Here is a 27,753-nt window from a genome sequence, read left to right as displayed (position 1 = left end):
CAGAGCCCAGTGTCAGTCCCAGAATTTATCCAACCAGCCCAGTCTCAGACAGAGCCCAGTGTCAGTCCCAGAATTTATCTCACCGCCAGTCTCACACAGAGCCCTGTGTCAGTCCCAGAATTTATCCCACCCCACTCTCACAGAGCCCAGTGTCAGTCCCAGTATTTATCCCACCCCAGTCTCACACAGAGCCCAGCGTCAGTCCCAGAATTTATCCCACCCCAGTCTCACACAGAGCCCAGTGTCAGTCCCAGAATTTATCCCAACACCCCAGTCTCACACAGAGCCCAGTGTCAGTTCCAGAATTTATCCCACCACCCCAGTCTCACACAGAGTCCTGTGTCAGTCCCAGAATTTATCCCACCACCCCAGTCTCACACAGAGCCCAGTGTCAGTCCCAGAATTTATCTCACCGCCAGTCTCACACAGAGCCCTGTGTCAGTCCCAGAATTTATCCCACCCCAGTCTCACACAGAGCCCAGCGTCAGTCCCAGAATTTATCCCACCGCCCCAGTCTCACACAGAGCCCAGTGTCAGTCCAAGAATTTATCCAACCACCAGTCTCACACAGAGCCCAGTGTCAGTCCCAGAATTTATCTCACTGCTAGTCTCACACAGAGCACAGTGTGAGTCCCATAATTTATCCCTCCGCCCCAGTTTCACACCAGAACCCAGTGTCAGTCCCAGAATTTATCCAACCACCCCAGTTTCACACCAGAGCCGAGCGTCAGTCCCAGAATTTATCCCAACCCATTCGCACACAAATCCCAGTGTCAGTCCCAGAATTTATCCCAGCCCAGTCTCACACAGAGCCCATCGTCAGTCCCAGAATATATCCCACCCCAGTCTCACACAGAGCCCAGTGTCAGTCCCAGAATTTATCCCACCGCCAGTCTCACACAGAGCCCAGTGTCAGTCCCAGAATTTATCCCACGGCCAGTCTCACACAAAGCCCAGCGTCAGTCCCAGAACTTATCCCATCGCCAGTCTCACACAGAGCCCAGGGTAAGTCCCAGAATTTATCACACCCCAGTCTCACAGAGCCCAGTGTCAGTCCCAGTATTTATCCCACCCCAGTCTCACACAGAGCCCAGCGTCAGTCCCAGAATTTATCCCACCCCAGTCTCACACAGAGCCCAGTGTCAGTCCCAGAATTTGTCCCACCACCCCAGTCTCACACAGAGCCCAGTGTCAGTTCCAGAATTTATCCCACCACCCCAGTCTCACACAGAGTCCTGTGTCAGTCCCAGAATTTATCCCACCGCCAGTCTCACACAGAGCCCAGTGTCAGTCCCAGAATTTATCCCACCGCCAGTCTCACACAGAGCCCAGCGTCAGTCCCAGAATTTATCCCATCGCCAGTCTCACACAGAGCCCAGTGTCAGTCCCAGAATTTATCGAATAGCCCAGTCTCACACCAGAGCCCAGTGTCAGTCCCAGAATTTATCCCACCACCCCAGTTTCACACCAGAGCCCAGTGTCAGTCCGAGAATTTATCCAACTAGCAAAGTCTCACACCAGAGCCCAGTGTCAGTCCCAGAATTTATCCCACCGCCCCAGTTTCACACCAGAGCCCAGTGTCAGTCCCAGAATTTATCCAACCACCCCAGTTTCACACCAGAGCCCAGCGTCAGTCCCAGAATTTATCCCACCCCAGTCTCACAGAGCCCAGTGTCAGTCCCAGAATTTATCCCACCCCAGTCTCACACAGAGCCCAGCGTCAGTCCCAGAATTTATCCCACCCCAGTCTCACACAGAGTCCTGTGTCAGTCCCAGAATTTATCCCACCACCCCAGCCTCACACAGAGCCCAGTGTCAGTCCCAGAATTTATCCCACCCCAGTCTCACACAGAGCCCAGTGTCAGTCCCAGAATTTATCCACCCGCCCCAGTCTCACACAGAGCCCAGTGTCAGTCCCAGAATTTATCCCACCCCAGTCTCACACAGAGCCCAGAGTCAGTCCCAGAATTTATCCCACCCCAGTCTCACACAGAGCCCTGTGTCAGTCCCAGAATTTATCCCACCCCAGTCTCACACAGAGCCCAGAGTCAGTCCCAGAATTTATCCCACCCCAGTCTCACACAGAGCCCAGCGTCAGTACCAGAATTTATCCCACCGCCCCAGTCTCACACAGAGCCCAGTGTCAGTCCCAGAATTTATCCAACCACCAGTCTCACACAGAGCCCAGTGTCAGTCCCAGAATTTATCCCACCGCCAGTCTCCCACAGAGCCCAGTGTCAGTCCCAGAATTTATCCCACCGCCAGTCTCACACAAAGCCCAGCGTCAGTCCCAGAATTTATCCCATCGCCAGTCTCACACAGAGCCCAGTGTCAGTCCCAGAATTTATCCAACCAGCCCAGTCTCAGACAGAGCCCAGTGTCAGTCCCAGAATTTATCTCACCGCCAGTCTCACACAGAGCCCTGTGTCAGTCCCAGAATTTATCCCACCCCACTCTCACAGAGCCCAGTGTCAGTCCCAGTATTTATCCCACCCCAGTCTCACACAGAGCCCAGCGTCAGTCCCAGAATTTATCCCACCCCAGTCTCACACAGAGCCCAGTGTCAGTCCCAGAATTTATCCCAACACCCCAGTCTCACACAGAGCCCAGTGTCAGTTCCAGAATTTATCCCACCACACCAGTCTCACACAGAGTCCTGTGTCAGTCCCAGAATTTATCCCACCACCCCAGTCTCACACAGAGCCCAGTGTCAGTCCCAGAATTTATCCCACCGCCCCAGTCTCACACAGAGCCCAGTGTCAGTCCCAGAATTTATTCTACCCCAGTCTCACACAGAGCCCAGTGTCAGTCACAGAATTTATCCCACCCCAGTCTCACACAGAGGCCAGAGTCAGTCCCAGAATTTATCCCACCCCAGTCTCACACAGAGCCCTGTGTCAGTCCCAGAATTTATCCCACCCCTGTCTCACACAGAGCCCAGTGTCAGTCCCAGAATTTATCCCACACCAGTCTCACACAGAGCCCAGAGTCAGTCCCAGAATTTATCCCACCGCCCCACTCTCACACAGAGCCCAGTGTCAGTCCCAGAATTTATCCCACCCCAGTATCACACAGAGCCCAGTGTCAGTCCCAGAATTTATCCCATCGCCGTTCTCACACAGAGCCCTGTGTCAGTCCCAGAATTTATCCCACCCCAGTCTCACACAGAGCACAGCGTCAGTCCCAGAATTTATCCAACCCCAGTCTCACACAGAGCCCAGCGTCAGTCCCAGAATTTATCCCACCCCAGTCTCACACAGAGCCCAGCGTCAGTACCAGAATTTATCCCAACGCCCCAGTCTCACACAGAGACCAGTGTCAGTCCCAGAATTTATCCAACCACCAGTCTCACACAGAGCCCAGTGTCAGTCCCAGAATTTATCCCACCGCCAGTCTCCCACAGAGCCCAGTGTCAGTCCCAGAATTTATCCCAACGCCAGTCTCACACAAAGCCCAGCGTCAGTCCCAGAATTTATCCCACCCCAGTCTCACACAGAGCCCAGTGTCAGTCCCAGAATTTATCCAACCAGCCCAGTCTCAGACAGAGCCCAGTGTCAGTCCCAGAATTTATCTCACCGCCAGTCTCACACAGAGCCCTGTGTCAGTCCCAGAATTTATCCCACCCCAGTCACACACAGAGCCCAGCGTCAGTCCCAGAATTTATCCCACCGCCCCAGGCTCACACAGAGCCCAGTGTCAGTCCCAGAATTTATCCAACCACCAGTCTCACACAGAGCCCAGTGTCAGTCCCAGAATTTATCTCACCGCCAGTCTCACACAGAGCACAGTGTGAGTCCCATAATTTATCCCTCCACCCCAGTTTCACACCAGAGCCCAGTGTCAGTCCCAGAATTTATCCAACCACCCCAGTTTCACACCAGAGCCCAGCGTCAGTCCCAGAATTTATCCCACCCCAGTCGCACACAAATCCCAGTGTCAGTCCCAGAATTTATCCCAGCCCAGTCTCACACAGAGCCCAGCCTCAGTCCCAGAATTTATCCCACCCCAGTCTCACACAGAGCCCAGTGTCAGTCCCAGAATTTATCCCACCGCCAGTCTCACACAGAGCCCAGTGTCACTCCCAGAATTTATCCCACCGCCAGTCTCACACAGAGCCCAGCGTCAGTCCCAGAACTTATCCCATCGCCAGTCTCACACAGAGCCCAGTGCCAGTCCCAGAATTTATCCCACCACCCCAGTTTCACACCAGAGCCCAGTGGCAGTCCCAGAATTTATCCAACCAGCCCAGTCTCAAACCAGAGCCCAGTGTCAGTCCCAGAATTTATCCAACCAGCAAAGTCTCACACCAGAGCCCAGTGACAGTCCCAGAATTTATCCCACTGCCCCAGTTTCACACCAGAGCCCAGTGTCAGTCCCAGAATTTATCCAACCACCCCAGTTTCACACCAGAGCCCAGCGTCAGTCCCAGAATTTATCCCACCCCAGTCTCACAGAGCCCAGTGTCAGTCCCAGTATTTATCCCACCCCAGTCTCACACAGAGCCCAGCGTCAGTCCCAGAATTTATCCCACCCCAGTCTCACACAGAGCCCAGTGTACAGTCCCAGAATTTATCCCAACACCCCAGTCTCACACAGAGCCCAGTGTCAGTTCCAGAATTTATCCCACCACCCCAGTCTCACACAGAGTCCTGTGTCAGTCCCAGAATTTATCCCACCACCCCAGTCTCACACAGAGCCCAGTGTCAGTCCCAGAATTTATCCCACCGCCCCAGTCTCACACAGAGCCCAGTGTCAGTCCCAGAATTTATCCCACCCCAGTCTCACACAGAGCCCAGTGTCAGTCACAGAATTTATCCCACCCCAGTCTCACACAGAGGCCAGAGTCAGTCCCAGAATTTATCCCACCCCAGTCTCACACAGAGCCCTGTGTCAGTCCCAGAATTTATCCCACCCATGTCTCACACAGAGCCCAGTGTCAGTCCCAGAATTTATCCCACACCAGTCTCACACAGAGCCCAGAGTCAGTCCCAGAATTTATCCCACCGCCCCACTCTCACACAGAGCCCAGTGTCAGTCCCAGAATTTATCCCATCGCCGTTCTCACACAGAGCCCTGTGTAAGTCCCAGAATTTATCCCACCCCAGTCTCACACAGAGCACAGCGTCATTCCCAGAATTTATCCCACCGCCCCAGTCTCACACAGAGCCCAGTGTCAGTCCCAGAATTTATCCAACCACCAGTCTCACACAGAGCCCAGTGTCAGTCCCAGAATTTATCTCACCGGCAGTCTCACAAAGAGCACAGGGTCAGTCCCAGAATTTATCCCACCGCCCCAGTTTCACACCAGAGCCCAGTGTCAGTCCCAGAATTTATCCAACCACCCCAGTTTCACACCAGAGCCCAGCGTCAGTCCCAGAATTTATCCCACCCCAGTCGCACACAAATCCCAGTGTCAGTCCCAGAATTTATCCCACCCCAGTCTCACACAGAGCCCAGCGTCAGTCCCAGAATTTATCCCACCCCAGTCTCACACAGAGCCCTGTGTCAGTCCCAGAATTTATCCCACCGCCAGTCTCACACAGAGCCCAGTGTCAGTCCCAGAATTTATCCCACCGCCAGTCTCACACAGAGCCCAGCGTCAGTCCCAGAATATATCCAATCGCCAGTCTCACATAGAGCCCAGTGTCAGTCCCAGAATTTGTCCAACCAGCCCAGTCTCACACCAGAGCCCAGTGTCAGTCCCAGAATTTATCCCACCACCCCAGTTTCACACCACAGCCCAGTGTCAGTCCCAGAATTTATCCCAACACCCCAGTCTCACACCAGAACCCAGTGTCAGTCCCAGAATTTATCCAACCAGCAAAGTCTCACACCAGAGCCCAGTGACAGTCCCAGAATTTATCCCACTGCCCCAGTTTCACACCAGAGCCCAGTGTCAGTCCCAGAATTTATCCAACCACCCCAGTTTCACACCAGAGCCCAGCGTCAGTCCCAGAATTTATCCCACCCCAGTCTCACAGAGCCCAGTGTCAGTCCCAGTATTTATCCCACCCCAGTCTCACACAGAGCCCAGCGTCAGTCCCAGAATTTATCCCACCCCAGTCTCACACAGAGCCCAGTGTACAGTCCCAGAATTTATCCCAACACCCCAGTCTCACACAGAGCCCAGTGTCAGTTCCAGAATTTATCCCACCACCCCAGTCTCACACAGAGTCCTGTGTCAGTCCCAGAATTTATCCCACCACCCCAGTCTCACACAGAGCCCAGTGTCAGTCCCAGAATTTATCCCACCGCCCCAGTCTCACACAGAGCCCAGTGTCAGTCCCAGAATTTATCCCACCCCAGTCTCACACAGAGCCCAGTGTCAGTCACAGAATTTATCCCACCCCAGTCTCACACAGAGGCCAGAGTCAGTCCCAGAATTTATCCCACCCCAGTCTCACACAGAGCCCTGTGTCAGTCCCAGAATTTATCCCACCCATGTCTCACACAGAGCCCAGTGTCAGTCCCAGAATTTATCCCACACCAGTCTCACACAGAGCCCAGAGTCAGTCCCAGAATTTATCCCACCGCCCCACTCTCACACAGAGCCCAGTGTCAGTCCCAGAATTTATCCCATCGCCGTTCTCACACAGAGCCCTGTGTCAGTCCCAGAATTTATCCCACCCCAGTCTCACACAGAGCACAGCGTCAGTCCCAGAATTTATCCCACCGCCCCAGTCTCACACAGAGCCCAGTGTCAGTCCCAGAATTTATCCAACCACCAGTCTCACACAGAGCCCAGTGTCAGTCCCAGAATTTATCTCACCGCCAGTCTCACAAAGAGCACAGGGTCAGTCCCAGAATTTATCCCACCGCCCCAGTTTCACACCAGAGCCCAGTGTCAGTCCCAGAATTTATCCAACCACCCTAGTTTCACACCAGAGCCCAGCGTCAGTCCCAGAATTTATCCCACCCCAGTCGCACACAAATCCCAGTGTCAGTCCCAGAATTTATCCCACCCCAGTCTCACACAGAGCCCAGCGTCAGTCCCAGAATTTATCCCACCCCAGTCTCACACAGAGCCCTGTGTCAGTCCCAGAATTTATCCCACCGCCAGTCTCACACAGAGCCCAGTGTCAGTCCCAGAATTTATCCCACCGCCAGTCTCACACAGAGCCCAGCGTCAGTCCCAGAATATATCCAATCGCCAGTCTCACATAGAGCCCAGTGTCAGTCCCAGAATTTGTCCAACCAGCCCAGTCTCACACCAGAGCCCAGTGTCAGTCCCAGAATTTATCCCACCACCCCAGTTTCACACCACAGCCCAGTGTCAGTCCCAGAATTTATCCCAACACCCCAGTCTCACACCAGAACCCAGTGTCAGTCCCAGAATTTATCCCACCGCAATCTCACACAGAGCCCAGTGTTTGTCCCAGAATTTATCCAACCACCCCAGTTTCACACCAGAGCCCAGCGTCAGCCACAGAATTTATCCCACCCCAGTCTCACACAGAGCCCAGTGTCAGTCACAGAATTTATCCCACCCCAGTCTCACACAGAGACCAGAGTCAGTCCCAGAATTTATCCCACCCCAGTCTCACACAGAGCCCTGTGTCAGTCCCAGAATTTATCCCACCCATGTCTCACACAGAGCCCAGTGTCAGTCCCAGAATTTATCCCACACCAGTCTCACACAGAGCCCAGAGTCAGTCCCAGAATTTATCCCACCGCCCCACTCTCACACAGAGCCCAGTGTCAGTCCCAGAATTTATCCCATCGCCGTTCTCACACAGAGCCCTGTGTCAGTCCCAGAATTTATCCCACCCCAGTCTCACACAGAGCACAGCGTCAGTCCCAGAATTTATCCCACCGCCCCAGTCTCACACAGAGCCCAGTGTCAGTCCCAGAATTTATCCAACCACCAGTCTCACACAGAGCCCAGTGTCAGTCCCAGAATTTATCTCACCGCCAGTCTCACAAAGAGCACAGGGTCAGTCCCAGAATTTATCCCACCGCCCCAGTTTCACACCAGAGCCCAGTGTCAGTCCCAGAATTTATCCAACCACCCCAGTTTCACACCAGAGCCCAGCGTCAGTCCCAGAATTTATCCCACCCCAGTCGCACACAAATCCCAGTGTCAGTCCCAGAATTTATCCTACCCCAGTCTCACACAGAGCCCAGCGTCAGTCCCAGAATTTATCCCACCCCAGTCTCACACAGAGCCCTGTGTCAGTCCCAGAATTTATCCCACCGCCAGTCTCACACAGAGCCCAGTGTCAGTCCCAGAATTTATCCCACCGCCAGTCTCACACAGAGCCCAGCGTCAGTCCCAGAATATATCCAATCGCCAGTCTCACATAGAGCCCAGTGTCAGTCCCAGAATTTGTCCAACCAGCCCAGTCTCACACCAGAGCCCAGTGTCAGTCCCAGAATTTATCCCACCACCCCAGTTTCACACCACAGCCCAGTGTCAGTCCCAGAATTTATCCCAACACCCCAGTCTCACACCAGAACCCAGTGTCAGTCCCAGAATTTATCCCACCGCAATCTCACACAGAGCCCAGTGTTTGTCCCAGAATTTATCCAACCACCCCAGTTTCACACCAGAGCCCAGCGTCAGCCACAGAATTTATCCCACCCCAGTCGGACACAAATCCCAGTGTCAGTCCCAGAATTTATCCAACTCCAGTCTCACACAGAGCCCAGCGTCAGTCCCAGAATTTATCCCACCCCAGTCTCACACAGAGCCCAGTGACTGTCCCAGAATTTATCCCACCCCAGTCTCACACAGAGCCCAGTGTCAGTCCCAGAATTTATCCCACCCCAGTCTCACACAGAGCCCAGTGTCAGTCCAAGAACTTATCCCACCCCAGTCTCACACAGAGCCCAGTGTCAGTCCCAGAATTTATCACACCGCAGTCTCACACAGAGCCCAGTGTCAGTCCCAGAATTTATACCACCCCAGTCTCACACAGAGCCCAGCGTCAGGCCCAGAATTTATCCCACCGCTCCAGTCTCGCACAGAGCCCAGTGTCAGTCCCAGAATTTATCCAACCACCAGTCTCACACAGAGCCCAGTGTCAGTCCCAGAATTTATCTCACCGCCAGTCTCACACAGAGCCCAGTGTCAGTCCCAGAATTTATCCCACCGCCAGTCTCACACAGAGCCCAGTGTCAGTCCCAGAATTTATCTCACCGCCAGTCTCACACAGAGCCCTGTGTCAGTCCCAGAATTTATCCCACCCCAGTCTCACACAGAGCCCAGCGTCAGTCCCAGAATTTATCCCACCGCCCCAGTCTCACACAGAGCCCAGTGTCAGTCCCAGAATTTATCCAACCACCAGTCTCACACAGAGCCCAGTGTCAGTCCCAGAATTTATCTCACTGCCAGTCTCACAAAGAGCACAGTGTGAGTCCCATAATTTATCCCTCCGCCCCAGTTTCACACCAGAGCCCAGTGTCAGTCCCAGAATTTATCCAACCACCCCAGTTTCACACCAGAGCCCAGCGTCAGTCCGAGAATTTATCCCACCCCATTCGCACACAAATCCCAGTGTCAGTCCCAGAATTTATCCCAGCCCAGACTCACACAGAGCCCATCGTCAGTCCCAGAATTTATCCCACCCCAGTCTCACACAGAGCCCAGTGTCAGTCCCAGAATTTATCCCACCGCCAGTCTCACACAGAGCCCAGTGTCAGTCCCAGAATTTATCCCACGGCCTGTCTCACACAGAGCCCAGCGTCAGTCCCAGAACTTATCCCATCGCCAGTCTCACACAGAGCCCAGTGTCAGTCCCAGAATTTATCCCACCCCAGTCTCACACAGAGCCCAGTGTCAGTCCCAGAATTTGTCCCACCACCCCAGTCTCACACAGAGCCCAGTGTCAGTTCCAGAATTTATCCCACCACCCCAGTCTCACACAGAGTCCTGTGTCAGTCCCAGAATTTATCCCACCGCCAGTCTCACACAGAGCCCAGTGTCAGTCCCAGAATTTATCCCACCGCCAGTCTCACACAGAGCCCAGCGTCAGTCCCAGAATTTATCCCATCGCCAGTCTCACACAGTGCCCAGTGTCAGTCCCAGAATTTATCGAATAGCCCAGTCTCACACCAGAGCCCAGTGTCAGTCCCAGAATTTATCCCACCACCCCAGTTTCATACCAGAGCCAAGTGTCAGTCCCACAATTTATCCAACCAGCCCAGTCTCACACCAGAGCCCAGTGTCAGTCCGAGAATTTATCCAACTAGCAAAGTCTCACACCAGAGCCCAGTGTCAGTCCCAGAATTTATCCCACCGCCCCAGTTTCACACCAGAGCCCAGTGTCAGTCCCAGAATTTATCCAACCACCCCAGTTTCACACCAGAGCCCAGCGTCAGTCCCAGAATTTATCCCACCCCAGTCTCACAGAGCCCAGTGTCAGTCCCAGAATTTATCCCACCCCAGTCTCACACAGAGCCCAGCGTCAGTCCCAGAATTTATCCCACCCCAGTCTCACACAGAGTCCTGTGTCAGTCCCAGAATTTATCCCACCACCCCAGTCTCACACAGAGCCCAGTGTTAGTCCCAGAATTTATCCCACCACCCCAGCCTCACACAGAGCCCAGTGTCAGTCCCAGAATTTATCCCACCCCAGTCTCACACAGAGCCCAGTGTCAGTCCCAGAATTTATCCACCCGCCCCAGTCTCACACAGAGCCCAGTGTCAGTCCCAGAATTTATCCCACCCCAGTCTCACACAGAGCCCAGAGTCAGTCCCAGAATTTATCCAACCACCAGTCTCACACAGAGCCCAGTGTCAGTCCCAGAATTTATCCCACCGCCAGTCTCCCACAGAGCCCAGTGTCAGTCCCAGAATTTATCCCACCGCCAGTCTCACACAAAGCCCAGCGTCAGTCCCAGAATTTATCCCATCGCCAGTCTCACACAGAGCCCAGTGTCAGTCCCAGAATTTATCCAACCAGCCCAGTCTCAGACAGAGCCCAGTGTCAGTCCCAGAATTTATCTCACCGCCAGTCTCACACAGAGCCCTGTGTCAGTCCCAGAATTTATCCCACCCCACTCTCACAGAGCCCAGTGTCAGTCCCAGTATTTATCCCACCCCAGTCTCACACAGAGCCCAGCGTCAGTCCCAGAATTTATCCCACCCCAGTCTCACACAGAGCCCAGTGTCAGTCCCAGAATTTATCCCAACACCCCAGTCTCACACAGAGCCCAGTGTCAGTTCCAGAATTTATCCCACCACCCCAGTCTCACACAGAGCCCAGTGTCAGTCCCAGAATTTCTTCTACCCCAGTCTCACACAGAGCCCAGTGTCAGTCACAGAATTTATCCCACCCCAGTCTCACACAGAGCCCAGTGTCAGTCCCAGAATTTATCCCACCGCCCCAGTCTCACACAGAGGCCAGAGTCAGTCCCAGAATTTATCCCACCCCAGTCTCACACAGAGCCCTGTGTCAGTCCCAGAATTTATCCCACCCCTGTCTCACACAGAGCCCAGTGACAGTCCCAGAATTTATCCCACACCAGTCTCACACAGAGCCCAGAGTCAGTCCCAGAATTTATCCCACCGCCCCACTCTCACACAGAGCCCAGTGTCAGTCCCAGAATTTATCCCACCCCAGTCTCACACAGAGCCCAGTGTCAGTCCCAGAATTTATCCCATCGCCGTTCTCACACAGAGCCCTGTGTCAGTCCCAGAATTTATCCCACCCCAGTCTCACACAGAGCACAGCGTCAGTCCCAGAATTTATCCCACCCCAGTCTCACACAGAGCCCAGCGTCAGTCCCAGAATTTATCCCACCCCAGTCTCACACAGAGCCCAGCGTCAGTACCAGAATTTATCCCAACGACCCAGTCTCACACAGAGACCAGTGTCAGTCCCAGAATTTATCCAACCACCAGTCTCACACAGAGCCCAGTGTCAGTCCCAGAATTTATCCCACCGCCAGTCTCCCACAGAGCCCAGTGTCAGTCCCAGAATTTATCCCAACGCCAGTCTCACACAAAGCCCAGCGTCAGTCCCAGAATTTATCATACCCCAGTCTCACACAGAGCCCAGTGTCAGTCCCAGAATTTATCCAACCAGCCCAGTCTCAGACAGAGCCCAGTGTCAGTCCCAGAATTTATCTCACCGCCAGTCTCACACAGAGCCCTGTGTCAGTCCCAGAATTTATCCCACCGCAGTCTCACACAGAGCCCAGCGTCAGTCCCAGAATTTATCCCACCGCCCCAGTCTCACACAGAGCCCAGTGTCAGTCCCAGAATTTATCCAACCACCAGTCTCACACAGAGCCCAGTGTCAGTCCCAGAATTTATCTCACCGCCAGTCTCACACAGAGCACAGTGTGAGTCCCATAATTTATCCCTCCACCCCAGTTTCACACCAGAGCCCAGTGTCAGTCCCAGAATTTATCCAACCACCCCAGTTTCACACCAGAGCCCAGCGTCAGTCCCAGAATTTATCCCACCCCAGTCGCACACAAATCCCAGTGTCAGTCCCAGAATTTATCCCAGCCCAGTCTCACACAGAGCCCAGCCTCAGTCCCAGAATTTATCCCACCCCAGTCTCACACAGAGCCCAGTGTCAGTCCCAGAATTTATCCCACCGCCAGTCTCACACAGAGCCCAGTGTCACTCCCAGAATTTATCCCACCGCCAGTCTCACACAGAGCCCAGCGTCAGTCCCAGAACGTATCCCATCGCCAGTCTCACACAGAGCCCAGTGCCAGTCCCAGAATTTATCCCACCACCCCAGTTTCACACCAGAGCCCAGTGGCAGTCCCAGAATTTATCCAACCAGCCCAGTCTCAAACCAGAGCCCAGTGTCAGTCCCAGAATTTATCCAACCAGCAAAGTCTCACACCAGAGCCCAGTGACAGTCCCAGAATTTATCCCACTGCCCCAGTTTCACACCAGAGCCCAGTGTCAGTCCCAGAATTTATCCAACCACCCCAGTTTCACACCAGAGCCCAGCGTCAGTCCCAGAATTTATCCCACCCCAGTCTCACAGAGCCCAGTGTCAGTGCCAGTATTTATCCCACCCCAGTCTCACACAGAGCCCAGCGTCAGTCCCAGAATTTATCCCACCCCAGTCTCACACAGAGCCCAGTGTACAGTCCCAGAATTTATCCCAACACCCCAGTCTCACACAGAGCCCAGTGTCAGTTCCAGAATTTATCCCACCACCCCAGTCTCACACAGAGTCCTGTGTCAGTCCCAGAATTTATCCCACCACCCCAGTCTCACACAGAGCCCAGTGTCAGTCCCAGAATTTATCCCACCGCCCCAGTCTCACACAGAGCCCAGTGTCAGTCCCAGAATTTATCCCACCCCAGTCTCACACAGAGCCCAGTGTCAGTCACAGAATTTATCCCACCCCAGTCTCACACAGAGGCCAGAGTCAGTCCCAGAATTTATCCCACCCCAGTCTCACACAGAGCCCTGTGTCAGTCCCAGAATTTATCCCTCCCATGTCTCACACAGAGCCCAGTGTCAGTCCCAGAATTTATCCCACACCAGTCTCACACAGAGCCCAGAGTCAGTCCCAGAATTTATCCCACCGCCCCACTCTCACACAGAGCCCAGTGTCAGTCCCAGAATTTATCCCATCGCCGTTCTCACACAGAGCCCTGTGTCAGTCCCAGAATTTATCCCACCCCAGTCTCACACAGAGCACAGCGTCAGTCCCAGAATTTATCCCACCCCAGTCTCACACAGAGCCCAGTGTCAGTCCCAGAATTTATCCCAACACCCCAGTCTCACACAGAGCCCAGTGTCAGTTCCAGAATTTATCCCACCACCCCAGTCTCACACAGAGTCCTGTGTCAGTCCCAGAATTTATCCCACCTCCCCAGTCTCACACAGAGCCCAGTGTCAGTCCCAGAATTTATCCCACCGCCCCAGTCTCACACAGAGCCCAGTGTCAGCCCCAGAATTTATTCTACCCCAGTCTCACACAGAGCCCAGTGTCAGTCACAGAATTTATCCCACCCCAGTCTCACACAGAGGCCAGAGTCAGTCCCAGAATTTATCCCACCCCAGTCTCACACATAGCCCTGTGTCAGTCCCAGAATTTATCCCACCCCTGTCTCACACAGAGCCCAGTGACAGTCCCAGAATTTATCCCACAGCAGTCTCACACAGAGCCCAGAGTCAGTCCCAGAATTTATCCCACCGCCCCACTCTCACACAGAGCCCAGTGTCAGTCCCAGAATTTATCCCACCCCAGTCTCACACAGAGCCCAGTGTCAGTCCCAGAATTTATCCCATCGCCGTTCTCACACAGAGCCCTGTGTCAGTCCCAGAATTTATCCCACCCCAGTCTCACACAGAGCACAGCGTCAGTCCCAGAATTTATCCCACCCCAGTCTCACACAGAGCCCAGCGTCAGTCCCAGAATTTATCCCACCCCAGTCTCACACAGAGCCCAGCGTCAGTACCAGAATTTATCCCAACGCCCCAGTCTCACACAGAGACCAGTGTCAGTCCCAGAATTTATCCAACCACCAGTCTCACACAGAGCCCAGTGTCAGTCCCAGAATTTATCCCACCGCCAGTCTCCCACAGAGCCCAGTGTCAGTCCCAGAATTTATCCCAACGCCAGTCTCACACAAAGCCCAGCGTCAGTCCCAGAATTTATCCCACCCCAGTCTCACACAGAGCCCAGTGTCAGTCCCAGAATTTATCCAACCAGCCCAGTCTCAGACAGAGCCCAGTGTCAGTCCCAGAATTTATCTCACCGCCAGTCTCACACAGAGCCCTGTGTCAGTCCCAGAATTTATCCCACCCCAGTCTCACACAGAGCCCAGCGTCAGTCCCAGAATTTATCCCACCCCAGTCTCACACAGAGCCCAGCGTCAGTACCAGAATTTATCCCAACGACCCAGTCTCACACAGAGACCAGTGTCAGTCCCAGAATTTATCCAACCACCAGTCTCACACAGAGCCCAGTGTCAGTCCCAGAATTTATCCCACCGCCAGTCTCCCACAGAGCCCAGTGTCAGTCCCAGAATTTATCCCAACGCCAGTCTCACACAAAGCCCAGCGTCAGTCCCAGAATTTATCATACCCCAGTCTCACACAGAGCCCAGTGTCAGTCCCAGAATTTATCCAACCAGCCCAGTCTCAGACAGAGCCCAGTGTCAGTCCCAGAATTTATCTCACCGCCAGTCTCACACAGAGCCCTGTGTCAGTCCCAGAATTTATCCCACCGCAGTCTCACACAGAGCCCAGCGTCAGTCCCAGAATTTATCCCACCGCCCCAGTCTCACACAGAGCCCAGTGTCAGTCCCAGAATTTATCCAACCACCAGTCTCACACAGAGCCCAGTGTCAGTCCCAGAATTTATCTCACCGCCAGTCTCACACAGAGCACAGTGTGAGTCCCATAATTTATCCCTCCACCCCAGTTTCACACCAGAGCCCAGTGTCAGTCCCAGAATTTATCCAACCACCCCAGTTTCACACCAGAGCCCAGCGTCAGTCCCAGAATTTATCCCACCCCAGTCGCACACAAATCCCAGTGTCAGTCCCAGAATTTATCCCAGCCCAGTCTCACACAGAGCCCAGCCTCAGTCCCAGAATTTATCCCACCCCAGTCTCACACAGAGCCCAGTGTCAGTCCCAGAATTTATCCCACCGCCAGTCTCACACAGAGCCCAGTGTCACTCCCAGAATTTATCCCACCGCCAGTCTCACACAGAGCCCAGCGTCAGTCCCAGAACGTATCCCATCGCCAGTCTCACACAGAGCCCAGTGCCAGTCCCAGAATTTATCCCACCACCCCAGTTTCACACCAGAGCCCAGTGGCAGTCCCAGAATTTATCCAACCAGCCCAGTCTCAAACCAGAGCCCAGTGTCAGTCCCAGAATTTATCCAACCAGCAAAGTCTCACACCAGAGCCCAGTGACAGTCCCAGAATTTATCCCACTGCCCCAGTTTCACACCAGAGCCCAGTGTCAGTCCCAGAATTTATCCAACCACCCCAGTTTCACACCAGAGCCCAGCGTCAGTCCCAGAATTTATCCCACCCCAGTCTCACAGAGCCCAGTGTCAGTGCCAGTATTTATCCCACCCCAGTCTCACACAGAGCCCAGCGTCAGTCCCAGAATTTATCCCACCCCAGTCTCACACAGAGCCCAGTGTACAGTCCCAGAATTTATCCCAACACCCCAGTCTCACACAGAGCCCAGTGTCAGTTCCAGAATTTATCCCACCACCCCAGTCTCACACAGAGTCCTGTGTCAGTCCCAGAATTTATCCCACCACCCCAGTCTCACACAGAGCCCAGTGTCAGTCCCAGAATTTATCCCACCGCCCCAGTCTCACACAGAGCCCAGTGTCAGTCCCAGAATTTATCCCACCCCAGTCTCACACAGAGCCCAGTGTCAGTCACAGAATTTATCCCACCCCAGTCTCACACAGAGGCCAGAGTCAGTCCCAGAATTTATCCCACCCCAGTCTCACACAGAGCCCTGTGTCAGTCCCAGAATTTATCCCTCCCATGTCTCACACAGAGCCCAGTGTCAGTCCCAGAATTTATCCCACACCAGTCTCACACAGAGCCCAGAGTCAGTCCCAGAATTTATCCCACCGCCCCACTCTCACACAGAGCCCAGTGTCAGTCCCAGAATTTATCCCATCGCCGTTCTCACACAGAGCCCTGTGTCAGTCCCAGAATTTATCCCACCCCAGTCTCACACAGAGCACAGCGTCAGTCCCAGAATTTATCCCACCCCAGTCTCACACAGAGCCCAGTGTCAGTCCCAGAATTTATCCCAACACCCCAGTCTCACACAGAGCCCAGTGTCAGTTCCAGAATTTATCCCACCACCCCAGTCTCACACAGAGTCCTGTGTCAGTCCCAGAATTTATCCCACCTCCCCAGTCTCACACAGAGCCCAGTGTCAGTCCCAGAATTTATCCCACCGCCCCAGTCTCACACAGAGCCCAGTGTCAGCCCCAGAATTTATTCTACCCCAGTCTCACACAGAGCCCAGTGTCAGTCACAGAATTTATCCCACCCCAGTCTCACACAGAGGCCAGAGTCAGTCCCAGAATTTATCCCACCCCAGTCTCACACATAGCCCTGTGTCAGTCCCAGAATTTATCCCACCCCTGTCTCACACAGAGCCCAGTGACAGTCCCAGAATTTATCCCACAGCAGTCTCACACAGAGCCCAGAGTCAGTCCCAGAATTTATCCCACCGCCCCACTCTCACACAGAGCCCAGTGTCAGTCCCAGAATTTATCCCACCCCAGTCTCACACAGAGCCCAGTGTCAGTCCCAGAATTTATCCCATCGCCGTTCTCACACAGAGCCCTGTGTCAGTCCCAGAATTTATCCCACCCCAGTCTCACACAGAGCACAGCGTCAGTCCCAGAATTTATCCCACCCCAGTCTCACACAGAGCCCAGCGTCAGTCCCAGAATTTATCCCACCCCAGTCTCACACAGAGCCCAGCGTCAGTACCAGAATTTATCCCAACGCCCCAGTCTCACACAGAGACCAGTGTCAGTCCCAGAATTTATCCAACCACCAGTCTCACACAGAGCCCAGTGTCAGTCCCAGAATTTATCCCACCGCCAGTCTCCCACAGAGCCCAGTGTCAGTCCCAGAATTTATCCCAACGCCAGTCTCACACAAAGCCCAGCGTCAGTCCCAGAATTTATCCCACCCCAGTCTCACACAGAGCCCAGTGTCAGTCCCAGAATTTATCCAACCAGCCCAGTCTCAGACAGAGCCCAGTGTCAGTCCCAGAATTTATCTCACCGCCAGTCTCACACAGAGCCCTGTGTCAGTCCCAGAATTTATCCCACCCCAGTCTCACACAGAGCCCAGCGTCAGTCCCAGAATTTATCCCACCGCCCCAGTCTCACACAGAGCCCAGTGTCAGTCCCAGAATTTATCCAACCACCAGTCTCACACAGAGCCCAGTGTCAGTCCCAGAATTTATCTCACCGCCAGTCTCACACAGAGCACAGTGTGAGTCCCATAATTTATCCCTCCACCCCAGTTTCACACCAGAGCCCAGTGTCAGTCCCAGAATTTATCCAACCTCCCCAGTTTCACACCAGAGCCCAGCGTCAGTCCCAGAATTTATCCCACCCCAGTCGCACACAAATCCCAGTGTCAGTCCCAGAATTTATCCCAGCCCAGTCTCACACAGAGCCCAGCCTCAGTCCCAGAATTTATCCCACCCCAGTCTCACACAGAGCCCAGTGTCAGTCCCAGAATTTATCCCACCGCCAGTCTCACACAGAGCCCAGTGTCACTCCCAGAATTTATCCCACCGCCAGTCTCACACAGAGCCCAGCGTCAGTCCCAGAACTTATCCCATCGCCAGTCTCACACAGAGCCCAGCGCCAGACCCAGAATTTATCCCACCACCCCAGTTTCACACCAGAGCCCAGTGGCAGTCCCAGAATTTATCCAACCAGCCCAGTCTCAAACCAGAGCCCAGTGTCAGTCCCAGAATTTATCCAACCAGCAAAGTCTCACACCAGAGCCCAGTGACAGTCCCAGAATTTATCCCACTGCCCCAGTTTCACACCAGAGCCCAGTGTCAGTCCCAGAATTTATCCAACCACCCCAGTTTCACACCGGAGCCCAGCGTCAGTCCCAGAATTTATCCCACCCCAGTCTCACAGAGCCCAGTGTCAGTCCCAGTATTTATCCCACCCCAGTCTCACACAGAGCCCAGCGTCAGTCCCAGAATTTATCCCACCCCAGTCTCACACAGAGCCCAGTGTACAGTCCCAGAATTTATACCAACACCCCAGTCTCACACAGAGCCCAGTGTCAGTTCCAGAATTTATCCCACCACCCCAGTCTCACACAGAGTCCTGTGTCAGTCCCAGAATTTATCCCACCACCCCAGTCTCATACAGAGCCCAGTGTCAGTCCCAGAATTTATCCCACCGCCCCAGTCTCACACAGAGCCCAGTGTCAGTTCCAGAATTTATACCACCCCAGTCTCACACAGAGCCCAGTGTCAGTCACAGAATTTATCCCACCCCAGTCTCACACAGAGGCCAGAGTCAGTCCCAGAATTTATCCCACCCCAGTCTCACACAGAGCCCTGTGTCAGTCCCAGAATTTATCCCACCCATGTCTCACACAGAGCCCAGTGTCAGTCCCAGAATTTATCCCACACCAGTCTCACACAGAGCCCAGAGTCAGTCCCAGAATTTATCCCACCGCCCCACTCTCACACAGAGCCCAGTGTCAGTCCCAGAATTTATCCCATCGCCGTTCTCACACAGAGCCCTGTGTCAGTCCCAGAATTTATCCCACCCCAGTCTCACACAGAGCACAGCGTCAGTCCCAGAATTTATCCCACCCCAGTCTCACACAGAGCCCAGTGTCAGTCCCAGAATTTATCCCAACACCCCAGTCTCACACAGAGCCCAGTGTCAGTTCCAGAATTTATCCCACCACCCCAGTCTCACACAGAGTCCTGTGTCAGTCCCAGAATTTATCCCACCTCCCCAGTCTCACACAGAGCCCAGTGTCAGTCCCAGAATTTATCCCACCGCCCCAGTCTCACACAGAGCCCAGTGTCAGTCCCAGAATTTATTCTACCCCAGTCTCACACAGAGCCCAGTGTCAGTCACAGAATTTATCCCACCCCAGTCTCACACAGAGGCCAGAGTCAGTCCCAGAATTTATCCCACCCCTGTCTCACACAGAGCCCAGTGACAGTCCCAGAATTTATCCCACACCAGTCTCACACAGAGCCCAGAGTCAGTCCCAGAATTTATCCCACCGCCCCACTCTCACACAGAGCCCAGTGTCAGTCCCAGAATTTATCCCACCCCAGTCTCACACAGAGCCCAGTGTCAGTCCCAGAATTTATCCCATCGCCGTTCTCACACAGAGCCCTGTGTCAGTCCCAGAATTTATCCCACCCCAGTCTCACACAGAGCACAGCGTCAGTCCCAGAATTTATCCCACCCCAGTCTCACACAGAGCCCAGCGTCAGTCCCAGAATTTATCCCACCCCAGTCTCACACAGAGCCCAGCGTCAGTACCAGAATTTATCCCAACGCCCCAGTCTCACACAGAGACCAGTGTCAGTCCCAGAATTTATCCCACCGCCAGTCTCCCACAGAGCCCAGTGTCAGTCCCAGAATTTATCCCAACGCCAGTCTCACACAAAGCCCAGCGTCAGTCCCAGAATTTATCCCACCCCAGTCTCACACAGAGCCCAGAGTCAGTCCCAGAATTTATCCCACCGCCCCACTCTCACACAGAGCCCAGTGTCAGTCCCAGAATTTATCCCACCTCCCCAGTCTCACACAGAGCCCAGTGTCAGTCCCAGAATTTATCCCACCGCCCCAGTCTCACACAGAGCCCAGTGTCAGTCCCAGAATTTATTCTACCCCAGTCTCACACAGAGCCCAGTGTCAGTCACAGAATTTATCCCACCCCAGTCTCACACAGAGGCCAGAGTCAGTCCCAGAATTTATCCCACCCCTGTCTCACACAGAGCCCAGTGACAGTCCCAGAATTTATCCCACACCAGTCTCACACAGAGCCCAGAGTCAGTCCCAGAATTTATCCCACCGCCCCACTCTCACACAGAGCCCAGTGTCAGTCCCAGAATTTATCCCACCCCAGTCTCACACAGAGCCCAGTGTCAGTCCCAGAATTTATCCCATCGCCGTTCTCACACAGAGCCCTGTGTCAGTCCCAGAATTTATCCCACCCCAGTCTCACACAGAGCACAGCGTCAGTCCCAGAATTTATCCCACCCCAGTCTCACACAGAGCCCAGCGTCAGTCCCAGAATTTATCCCACCCCAGTCTCACACAGAGCCCAGCGTCAGTACCAGAATTTATCCCAACGCCCCAGTCTCACACAGAGCCCAGTGTCAGTCCCAGAATTTATCCCACCGCCAGTCTCCCACAGAGCCCAGTGTCAGTCCCAGAATTTATCCCAACGCCAGTCTCACACAAAGCCCACCGTCAGTCCCAGAATTTATCCCACCCCAGTCTCACACAGAGCCCAGTGTCAGTCACAGAATTTATCCAACCAGCCCAGTCTCAGACAGAGCCCAGTGTCAGTCCCAGAATTTATCTCACCGCCAGTCTCACACAGAGCCCTGTGTCAGTCCCAGAATTTATCCCACCCCAGTCTCACACAGAGCCCAGCGTCAGTCCCAGAATTTATCCCACCGCCCCAGTCTCACACAGAGCCCAGTGTCAGTCCCAGAATTTATCCAACCACCAGTCTCACACAGAGCCCAGTGTCAGTCCCAGAATTTATCTCACCGCCAGTCTCACACAGAGCACAGTGTGAGTCCCATAATTTATCCCTCCACCCCAGTTTCACACCAGAGCCCAGTGTCAGTCCCAGAATTTATCCAACCACCCCAGTTTCACACCAGAGCCCAGCGTCAGTCCCAGAATTTATCCCACCCCAGTCGCACACAAATCCCAGTGTCAGTCCCAGAATTTATCCCAGCCCAGTCTCACACAGAGCCCAGCCTCAGTCCCAGAATTTATCCCACCACAGTCTCACACAGAGCCCAGTGTCAGTCCCAGAATTTATCCCACCGCCAGTCTCACACAGAGCCCAGTGTCACTCCCAGAATTTATCCCACCGCCAGTCTCACACAGACCCCAGCGTCAGTCCCAGAACTTATCCCATCGCCAGTCTCACACAGAGCCCAGTGCCAGTCCCAGAATTTATCCCACCACCCCAGTTTCACACCAGAGCCCAGTGGCAGTCCCAGAATTTATCCAACCAGCCCAGTCTCAAACCAGAGCCCAGTGTCAGTCCCAGAATTTATCCAACCAGCAAAGTCTCACACCAGAGCCCAGTGACAGTCCCAGAATTTATCCCACTGCCCCAGTTTCACACCAGAGCCCAGTGTCAGTCCCAGAATTTATCCAACCACCCCAGTTTCACACCAGAGCCCAGCGTCAGTCCCAGAATTTATCCCACCCCAGTCTCACAGAGCCCAGTGTCAGTCCCAGTATTTATCCCACCCCAGTCTCACACAGAGCCCAGCGTCAGTCCCAGAATTTATCCCACCCCAGTCTCACACAGAGCCCAGTGTACAGTCCCAGAATTTATCCCAACACCCCAGTCTCACACAGAGCCCAGTGTCAGTTCCAGAATTTATCCCACCACCCCAGTCTCACACAGAGTCCTGTGTCAGTCCCAGAATTTATCCCACCACCCCAGTCTCACACAGAGCCCAGTGTCAGTCCCAGAATTTATCCCACCGCCCCAGTCTCACACAGAGCCCAGTGTCAGTCCCAGAATTTATCCCACCCCAGTCTCACACAGAGCCCAGTGTCAGTCACAGAATTTATCCCACCCCAGTCTCACCCAGAGGCCAGAGTCAGTCCCAGAATTTATCCCACCCCAGTCTCACACAGAGCCCTGTGTCAGTCCCAGAATTTATCCCACCCATGTCTCACACAGAGCCCAGTGTCAGTCCCAGAATTTATCCCACACCAGTCTCACACAGAGCCCAGAGTCAGTCCCAGAATTTATCCCACCGCCCCACTCTCACACAGAGCCCAGTGTCAGTCCCAGAATTTATCCCATCGCCGTTCTCACACAGAGCCCTGTGTCAGTCCCAGAATTTATCCCACCCCAGTCTCACACAGAGCACAGCGTCAGTCCCAGAATTTATCCCACCCCAGTCGCACACAAATCCCAGTGTCAGTCCCAGAATTTATCCCACCCCAGTCTCACACAGAGCCCAGCGTCAGTCCCAGAATTTATCCCACCCCAGTCTCACACAGAGCCCTGTGTCAGTCTCAGAATTTATCCCACCTCCAGTCTCACACAGAGCCCAGTGTCAGTCCCAGAATTTATCCCACCGCCAGTCTCACACAGAGCCCAGCGTCAGTCCCAGAATATATCCAATCGCCAGTCTCACATAGAGCCCAGTGTCAGTCCCAGAATTTGTCCAACCAGCCCAGTCTCACACCAGAGCCCAGTGTCAGTCCCAGAATTTATCCCACCACCCCAGTTTCACACCACAGCCCAGTGTCAGTCCCAGAATTTATCCCACCACCCCAGTCTCACACCAGAGCCCAGTGTCAGTCCCAGAATTTATCCCACCGCAATCTCACACAGAGCCCAGTGTTTGTCCCAGAATTTATCCAACCACCCCAGTTTCACACCAGAGCCCAGCGTCAGCCCCAGAATTTATCCCACCCCAGTCGCACACAAATCCCAGTGTCAGTCCCAGTATTTATCCAACTCCAGTCTCACACAGAGCCCAGCGTCAGTCCCAGAATTTATCCCACCCCAGTCTCACACAGAGCCCAGTGTCTGTCCCAGAATTTATCCCACCCCAGTCTCACACAGAGCCCAGTGTCAGTCCCAGAATTTATCCCACCCCAGTCTCACACAGAGCCCAGTGTCAGTCCCAGAACTTAACCCACCCCAGTCTCACACAGAGCCCAGTGTCAGTCCCAGAATTTATCACACCGCAGTCTCACACAGAGCCCAGTGTCAGTCCCAGAATTTATACCACCCCAGTCTCACACAGAGCCCAGCGTCAGGCCCAGAATTTATCCCACCGCTCCAGTCTCGCACAGAGCCCAGTGTCAGTCCCAGAATTTATCCAACCACCAGTCTCACACAGAGCCCAGTGTCAGTCCCAGAATTTATCTCACCGCCAGTCTCACACAGAGCCCAGTGTCAGTCCCAGAATTTATCCCACCGCCAGTCTCACACAGAGCCCAGTGTCAGTCCCAGAATTTATCTCACCGCCAGTCTCACACAGAGCCCTGTGTCAGTCCCAGAATTTATCCCACCCCAGTCTCACACAGAGCCCAGCGTCAGTCCCAGAATTTATCCCACCGCCAGTCTCACACAGAGCCCAGTGTCACTCCCAGAATTTATCCCACCGCCAGTCTCACACAGAGCCCAGCGTCAGTCCCAGAACTTATCCCATCGCCAGTCTCACACAGAGCCCAGTGCCAGACCCAGAATTTATCCCACCACCCCAGTTTCACACCACAGCCCAGTGGCAGTCCCAGAATTTATCCAACCAGCCCAGTCTCAAACCAGAGCCCAGTGTCAGTCCCAGAATTTATCCAACCAGCAAAGTCTCACACCAGAGCCCAGTGACAGTCCCAGAATTTATCCCACTGCCCCAGTTTCACACCAGAGCCCAGTGTCAGTCCCAGAATTTATCCAACCACCCCAGTTTCACACCGGAGCCCAGCGTCAGTCCCAGAATTTATCCCACCCCAGTCTCACAGAGCCCAGTGTCAGTCCCAGTATTTATCCCACCCCAGTCTCACACAGAGCCCAGCGTCAGTCCCAGAATTTATCCCACCCCAGTCTCACACAGAGCCCAGTGTACAGTCCCAGAATTTATACCAACACCCCAGTCTCACACAGAGCCCAGTGTCAGTTCCAGAATTTATCCCACCACCCCAGTCTCACACAGAGTCCTGTGTCAGTCCCAGAATTTATCCCACCACCCCAGTCTCATACAGAGCCCAGTGTCAGTCCTAGAATTTATCCCACCGCCCCAGTCTCACACAGAGCCCAGTGTCAGTTCCAGAATTTATCCCACCCCAGTCTCACACAGAGCCCAGTGTCAGTCACAGAATTTATCCCACCCCAGTCTCACACAGAGGCCAGAGTCAGTCCCAGAATTTATCCCACCCCAGTCTCACACAGAGCCCTGTGTCAGTCCCAGAATTTATCCCACCCATGTCTCACACAGAGCCCAGTGTCAGTCCCAGAATTTATCCCACACCAGTCTCACACAGAGCCCAGAGTCAGTCCCAGAATTTATCCCACCGCCCCACTCTCACACAGAGCCCAGTGTCAGTCCCAGAATTTATCCCATCGCCGTTCTCACACAGAGCCCTGTGTCAGTCCCAGAATTTATCCCACCCCAGTCTCACACAGAGCACAGCGTCAGTCCCAGAATTTATCCCACCCCAGTCTCACACAGAGCCCAGTGTCAGTCCCAGAATTTATCCCAACACCCCAGTCTCACACAGAGCCCAGTGTCAGTTCCAGAATTTATCCCACCACCCCAGTCTCACACAGAGTCCTGTGTCAGTCCCAGAATTTATCCCACCTCCCCAGTCTCACACAGAGCCCAGTGTCAGTCCCAGAATTTATCCCACCGCCCCAGTCTCACACAGAGCCCAGTGTCAGTCCCAGAATTTATTCTACCCCAGTCTCACACAGAGCCCAGTGTCAGTCACAGAATTTATCCCACCCCAGTCTCACACAGAGGCCAGAGTCAGTCCCAGAATTTATCCCACCCCTGTCTCACACAGAGCCCAGTGACAGTCCCAGAATTTATCCCACACCAGTCTCACACAGAGCCCAGAGTCAGTCCCAGAATTTATCCCACCGCCCCACTCTCACACAGAGCCCAGTGTCAGTCCCAGAATTTATCCCACCCCAGTCTCACACAGAGCCCAGTGTCAGTCCCAGAATTTATCCCATCGCCGTTCTCACACAGAGCCCTGTGTCAGTCCCAGAATTTATCCCACCCCAGTCTCACACAGAGCACAGCGTCAGTCCCAGAATTTATCCCACCCCAGTCTCACACAGAGCCCAGCGTCAGTCCCAGAATTTATCCCACCCCAGTCTCACACAGAGCCCAGCGTCAGTACCAGAATTTATCCCAACGCCCCAGTCTCACACAGAGACCAGTGTCAGTCCCAGAATTTATCCCACCGCCAGTCTCCCACAGAGCCCAGTGTCAGTCCCAGAATTTATCCCAACGCCAGTCTCACACAAAGCCCAGCGTCAGTCCCAGAATTTATCCCAACCCAGTCTCACACAGAGCCCAGAGTCAGTCCCAGAATTTATCCCACCGCCCCACTCTCACACAGAGCCCAGTGTCAGTCCCAGAATTTATCCCACCTCCCCAGTCTCACACAGAGCCCAGTGTCAGTCCCAGAATTTATCCCACCGCCCCAGTCTCACACAGAGCCCAGTGTCAGTCCCAGAATTTATTCTACCCCAGTCTCACACAGAGCCCAGTGTCAGTCACAGAATTTATCCCACCCCAGTCTCACACAGAGGCCAGAGTCAGTCCCAGAATTTATCCCACCCCTGTCTCACACAGAGCCCAGTGACAGTCCCAGAATTTATCCCACACCAGTCTCACACAGAGCCCAGAGTCAGTCCCAGAATTTATCCCACCGCCCCACTCTCACACAGAGCCCAGTGTCAGTCCCAGAATTTATCCCACCCCAGTCTCACACAGAGCCCAGTGTCAGTCCCAGAATTTATCCCATCGCCGTTCTCACACAGAGCCCTGTGTCAGTCCCAGAATTTATCCCACCCCAGTCTCACACAGAGCACAGCGTCAGTCCCAGAATTTATCCCACCCCAGTCTCACACAGAGCCCAGCGTCAGTCCCAGAATTTATCCCACCCCAGTCTCACACAGAGCCCAGCGTCAGTACCAGAATTTATCCCAACGCCCCAGTCTCACACAGAGCCCAGTGTCAGTCCCAGAATTTATCCCACCGCCAGTCTCCCACAGAGCCCAGTGTCAGTCCCAGAATTTATCCCAACGCCAGTCTCACACAAAGCCCAGCGTCAGTCCCAGAATTTATCCCACCCCAGTCTCACACAGAGCCCAGTGTCAGTCACAGAATTTATCCAACCAGCCCAGTCTCAGACAGAGCCCAGTGTCAGTCCCAGAATTTATCTCACCGCCAGTCTCACACAGAGCCCTGTGTCAGTCCCAGAATTTATCCCACCCCAGTCTCACACAGAGCCCAGCGTCAGTCCCAGAATTTATCCCACCGCCCCAGTCTCACACAGAGCCCAGTGTCAGTCCCAGAATTTATCCAACCACCAGTCTCACACAGAGCCCAGTGTCAGTCCCAGAATTTATCTCACCGCCAGTCTCACACAGAGCACAGTGTGAGTCCCATAATTTATCCCTCCACCCCAGTTTCACACCAGACCCCAGTGTCAGTCCCAGAATTTATCCAACCACCCCAGTTTCACACCAGAGCCCAGCGTCAGTCCCAGAATTTATCCCACCCCAGTCGCACACAAATCCCAGTGTCAGTCCCAGAATTTATCCCAGCCCAGTCTCACACAGAGCCCAGCCTCAGTCCCAGAATTTATCCCACCGCCAGTCTCACACAGAGCCCAGTGTCACTCCCAGAATTTATCCCACCGCCAGTCTCACACAGACCCCAGCGTCAGTCCCAGAACTTATCCCATCGCCAGTCTCACACAGAGCCCAGTGCCAGTCCCAGAATTTATCCCACCACCCCAGTTTCACACCAGAGCCCAGTGGCAGTCCCAGAATTTATCCAACCAGCCCAGTCTCAAACCAGAGCCCAGTGTCAGTCCCAGAATTTATCCAACCAGCAAAGTCTCACACCAGAGCCCAGTGACAGTCCCAGAATTTATCCCACTGCCCCAGTTTCACACCAGAGCCCAGTGTCAGTCCCAGAATTTATCCAACCACCCCAGTTTCACACCAGAGCCCAGCGTCAGTCCCAGAATTTATCCCACCCCAGTCTCACAGAGCCCAGTGTCAGTCCCAGTATTTATCCCACCCCAGTCTCACACAGAGCCCAGCGTCAGTCCCAGAATTTATCCCACCCCAGTCTCACACAGAGCCCAGTGTACAGTCCCAGAATTTATCCCAACACCCCAGTCTCACACAGAGCCCAGTGTCAGTTCCAGAATTTATCCCACCACCCCAGTCTCACACAGAGTCCTGTGTCAGTCCCAGAATTTATCCCACCACCCCAGTCTCACACAGAGCCCAGTGTCAGTCCCAGAATTTATCCCACCGCCCCAGTCTCACACAGAGCCCAGTGTCAGTCCCAG

This window comes from Hemitrygon akajei, chromosome 23 (assembly GCF_048418815.1).
Source record: "Hemitrygon akajei chromosome 23, sHemAka1.3, whole genome shotgun sequence".
Lineage (NCBI taxonomy): Eukaryota > Metazoa > Chordata > Chondrichthyes > Myliobatiformes > Dasyatidae > Hemitrygon > Hemitrygon akajei.
The sequence above is the reverse complement of the archived record's forward strand: the minus strand, read 5'-3'. Positions refer to the sequence as shown.